Genomic DNA, 5,488 nt, shown 5'->3' on the forward strand with positions numbered 1-5,488 from the left:
GCGATTGGAGGGAGCTAAACAAGATAACTGTTAAGAACAAGGCATGCTTGCCCAATGTGGATGATTTATTCGATACCGTACAGGGCGCTAGGTACTTCACGAAACTAGACCTCCGATCAGGGTATAATCAGATTCGCATTCAAGCTGAGGACGCGATTAACACTCCCTTTGGGCATTACCAATTTAGGGTCATGGGATTTGGTCTCACCAATGCACCGGCAACATTTCAATCCATGATGAATACGATTCTTCAACCATATCTGAGGGAGTTCGTAGTCGTGTTCCTAGATGACATACTCATCTTCAGCAAAACGTGGTCGGAGCATATGCAGCATGTCCGGTCGGTATTGAACGTGCTCCGGGACAACCAGTTATTTTGCAAACGGTCAAAATGTGAATTTGGCGTGGAGAGTGTGCGGTTCCTGGGACATTGCATCGATGGACTGCACATCGCCCCTGACCCAGACAAGATTGCCGCAGTAAAGGTCTGGCCCGCTCCGACTTCCGTCACAGAGGTGAGGCAATTTCTTGGATTTACGAATTATTTTAGGCGATTCATAGATCAATACTCATCGCTCTCTAAGAACTTAGAGGAGATAACGGGAAAACATGCACGATTCGAGTGGAACAGCTCTCGGCAACATGCCTTTGAATCGCTAAAGCATGCCTTGTTGAATGCGCCCCTATTGCGGCTGGCTGATGTGAACCGACCATTTAGAGTGGTAACAGATGCAAGCGATTTCGCCTTGGGATGTGTTCTTCTCCAAGAACTAGAGGAAGATGCCTGGCATGCAGTGGCTTATGCTAGCCGAAAACTGTCTGCTGCGGAACAGAATTATACAGCTACAGAAAGAGAAACATTGGCCGTAGTGTTTGCGCTAAAGACCTGGCGCATCTACCTCTTTCAACACTTTGAGGTCATTACAGACAACATGGCGGTAGTTTATCTGAAAACAAAACCAAGCATTACAAAGAGAGAGGCGCGATGGGTTGAATTCCTAGCTGACTGTAACTACACAGTCCGTCACAGACCCGGCAGAGAGAACCCTGCAGATCCCCTTTCGCGTCGCCCAGATCGCCATGAGAGTAACCTCGTGGAGAATGCAGTACCACGTTTGAATGCTATTGAGTATGCTTTAGCAATGAATGATGACGTGTCCAATACAATATCAGATGCCTACCAGAGAGACAAAGAGCTAACTCCCATCATAGAAAGATTGAAGCATTCTCTCCGAGATAATTTGCATGATCGCTATTATTGGGACGAATCCACTGATCGCTTGTACCTCAAGGCATCCCCCAATAACCGGTTGTGCATACCACAGTGCGGTGTCCGGTTAAAGCTCATTCAAGAACACCATGAGTGTGCAACGGCTGGCCACCCGGGTCGTGATCGAACGTACTTCCGCCTAGCACGTTTTTTCTACTGGCCCCGAATGGGTCTCGATATCTAGAGATTTGTCAAAACCTGTAATCTCTGCCAGCGAACGAAGGGAGGTCAGCCACGAACAGGGCTTCTCCAGTCACTTCCAATACCTTATAGTCCTTGGCAGGATATCTCAATGGATTTTATTGTTGGATTGCCCCTTACTTCTCGTGGCTTCGACGCAATTTACACCTTTGTGGACCGACTTACGAAATGCGTACATCTTGTTCCAACAAACTCGAAGATTGATGCTAAGGGCAGCGCTCAACTGTACATTCAAAACGTGTTTCGTCTGCACGGGCTGAGCTCAACCATTGTTTCCGATCGCGATCCACGATTCACTGCAGCTTTTTTCAAAGAAGTATTCTCTCAGCTAGGAACTAAATAGACCGATCCCCTTATTATTGTCTGGGTTCGAGCAAGGGGGCAACTCCGCAGTCGCGTGGGATCCTGCTGCACACACGCGACCTCACCGCGACTGTGCGTGACTTCTCGCATGCGAAGTGCAGAGCACACGAGATCTACATGCAGTGCAAGCCTGTCTACAAAAAAATGCCACAAGGACTTTTGATTTGAGCTGTTTTGTTTTTGTTTAGACGTCTTCCTTTTTACGACTTCAGGATGCCTTCTAAGAACATTGCTGCGTTCCTCACTGTCAGAACAGGAGGACGAAGCAAACAAGTCATTTCACTCCTTTCCTCGTGTGGAGCCACTGCGGCCTGGAGCAAGCGGATCCAGGCTATTCCCCGTGAGGAAGGACGTAGTTTTAGGGTCACTCTGAATATTTGAGTTGCAGCGATCATTTCGATCCCGAAATCGAAATCGTTTTGCCCAGCTCTACAAGGACAGGATGAGTCCAGGAAACCAAACAGCTGTCCTACGGTACCAGGTTTGCTTTTCGCAAGAGAGTGGAGTCTGGACGCCCTGCTCCCCATGATCGCAAAACAGTATTTGCTGAGCCTAGTGCAGTTCGGTCATGGAAGTGCAGCGTCTGCATCACGAGCTCCCCATGCTCGCAAACCAGTATTTTGCTGAGAGGCAACGGCATTTTGAGTTGGAAAGGAACCTGGCTTAGTGCAGTTTGGTCCTGTAATGGAAGTGCAGCATCTGCATCAGGAGTTGGCAGCAAGTAGAGCTCGTGTACAGAGTCTCGTGGAGCAGTTGGACGATGTGAGGACTGGGGTGAAGAAAGCCGAAAAACAGCTTACGTACAATAACATAAAGAAAGACTCTGAGCCGCTCCAGTTTCTGACTGGTTTGCCTTCAGGTGTTTGGATCGCTCTGTGGGACTTCTTTGAGCCTAGCTGAGAAAACGTAATGCGCCGCGCCAGATCTGCGAAGACGGAAGCTGAGGGACGGCGGATACAGTTGGAGGTGGCCGTAAATCGCCAATGAGCATGTAATGAAGGATCAGCTGCTATTGGCATTGATGTGTCTAAGCCTGGGCCGAATGGAACAGAAGCTGGCATGCGTGGCACAAGTTAACCATCCGTTTCACGGTATATAGCTAGCTGAGCTGGAAAGATGTCTTGTTCCTCCGTTTGGGCATGATTCCCATCTGGGTGAGCTGGCGAGATGTTCAGTCATCAATGCCATGTACCGCAAGACATTCTGCAATGGGGATGAAGCAGCTCTATTTTGCCATGCACTTAGGGTTCTCACACCGGGACAGCACAACAAGACCCAACAGATCCTTGCGCTCTTATTTTCTCCCATGGTAACATTGCCGGTCACAACACCCGGTAGCCAGTCGCAGATGCAACCAAATCAACCAGGTTTTTTTTCCAATACTGAAACCAAAGGTATACCAATATTTGCATCGAATGCAGTGATGATTTCAATACTGTTCACTAGTACAACACATTACCAGACTGGCATATAATCATGATAATATTATCCATTTCGCAATCACTGTCATTGCTTTCTTAGATCTCCAATCATCAATATCGGACCATAAACCGTCTACTAGTATCATCTTATATTATTTCATCATTAATATCCTGCTACTATCCTCCTCTAACAATGAGCTAGAAGAAACGAAACAGCTGTCTAGAGGCGTAAATAATATCTGTCAACGGAAGTGTCCTTGCTGTGCTGGTGTGTTTATGCTTCGTGCATTAGTTCGGCCAAGAGCGCATGGTGGTGGCGGGTTGAGGATGTAGTACAGCGGAGTATGACCGAAAGCTCTGTCACGATGTATTTTATTAGGAAGGTATAGAAACGGAAAAAAACTGTATCTTCATCTTGGGCGTAAACAGCCCGTCTCACATTAAATATACTAGAAAATAGTTCACTCTGAACATGCAGTCTTCCTAAGAGATAGAGGGGGGGGGTATATTCATAGGTTCGAAAGAACCGCACACACACTTTGCTGTAGACAGCGGCAAGCTTTGGCCCTCGTGCTTCGAAGAGGGAGCAATCCACTGCGCTACGCTTGCGATTAACAGCAAGCTTCAAACTTTTCAAAGGTACGACTCATCACTGGCTCTGGGGTAATGTTCCTGGAACAAATGCCCCATTGCCGACTGAGGGCCAGGGAGCACGCAATCTGCCTTCCTGGGCGAGAAGTGTTCCACCACAAGAAGCAGCACGAATACATGCTGACAAAGACCACCATCACCACCAGCCGGCACACAGCACACTGTTCTTCAAACACCATCCACTCCGTCCATGTGTTTGCACTATCCTCCTCTAGCTCTTCACGCTCAACAAATACCACGCACTGCTCATCGGTTTTTTTGCTTCCTCTGGGTTGGCTAGCCCTTCGACTTGACAAAACAGCGATCACCACTGCACTGCTATCGTCACCTCATAGCAGTCGCTTCCACCAGTGGCTTTTCCTGTCTTTGCAAGGTGTCCAAGGATGGCTGCTGTTGTCACTACAGGCAAATCAGAAGTACTTTAGTGGCTGATGTCCAACCAGATCGTTGGAAAATCGATTTTTCCACTTCAGGGCTGCTGATCGCGATCGCGACTTGGTGACTTGGCAGCACCACGGTTACCTTCATAGAAGATGGCTCTGGAGAGTAAAAGGCAGACCAGAAAAAGGTTACTATTGTCTTCAGCACCGATCTCAAGGAGAAAGAAATACGGTCTGCTAAAGCCTAGGCACAAAATAAATCTCAAAACACGATTCACGATTCGAATATTTCAACAACAGCAAAACTCACCTCTGGAGTAACTCCTGTTTGTGGCCCGAGATCGTTCCCTCCCGCGCCTTGAAAAAATCCTACAGCTGCATCACAGTCCATGTCTCTCTCGGAGACTCTGCTCCTACCAGCAGGAGGTTCAGCACCGCTCGAAGCCATCGCAAACTACTTGAACTAAGCAGAAGACATTCCAAAACAAACCTGAAACACACTGTCAAAGATGCTGTCACGTTCAAAAACTAGCTCGATCGCGAGTAAGGTTGCCCCCGTGCTCGAACCCAGTATAATAAGGGGATCGGTCTATTGGCATTCAGCACTGCTAACCACCCTCAAATGGATGGTTTGACAGAGAGAGTTAACCGGCAAGTGGGAGATGTTCTAAGAGCATTTGTGAACTTGAGACAGGACAATTGGGATTCGCTTCTACCACTCTGCGAGTTTGCAATAAATAGTTCACAACAGTCATCTGTAGCTAATACACCGTTCTATCTGAACTATGGGTTTGACCCTAAGTCCCCGCCCGAATTCATTCTTACGGGAGGGGAAAGGAGTGATTCGGTCGATTGGCTTAATGAGCAGGAAGCCGCACTAAGGATAGCTCGAGATGCTATGCTCGACGCCCAGGCAAGGCAAGCTCTATACGCAGACCAGACGAGAACGCCCAGTGATTTGAAGGTTGGTGATAGCGTTCTTGTCTACAGAGACTTTCTACTGACCCCGGAAGCTCGTGGCCAGCCCTCTCGGAAGTTGCAACCCAAGTGGTTTGGTCCGTATCGTATCCAGGCTAAGATTGGAGCGAATGCTTTTCGCTTGGAACTACCCCGTGAACTTCGCTGCCATCCCGTGTTTAATGTCACTGCTCTTAAACGCTACGAAGAGAACACGATTCCTGGAAGACACCAACCCCCGCCTC

The 5,488-nt window shown here is 48.2% G+C and overlaps 1 long non-coding RNA gene across 1 annotated transcript; it reads right to left on the reverse strand.

Moving 5' to 3' along the window:
- Nucleotides 1-3,850: 3,850 nt before the first annotated feature.
- Nucleotides 3,851-4,875, reverse strand: LOC135825109 (uncharacterized). Its single transcript, XR_010555017.1, has 2 exons — nt 4,597-4,875; nt 3,851-4,445 (listed from the first exon to the last, which is right to left on the reverse strand). It is a non-coding gene; the product is annotated as an uncharacterized LOC135825109 (long non-coding RNA).
- Between the last annotated feature and the right edge of the window lie 613 nt (nt 4,876-5,488).

This window comes from Sycon ciliatum, chromosome 9 (assembly GCF_964019385.1).
Source record: "Sycon ciliatum chromosome 9, ocSycCili1.1, whole genome shotgun sequence".
In the NCBI taxonomy this organism is placed as follows: Eukaryota; Metazoa; Porifera; class Calcarea; order Leucosolenida; family Sycettidae; genus Sycon; species Sycon ciliatum.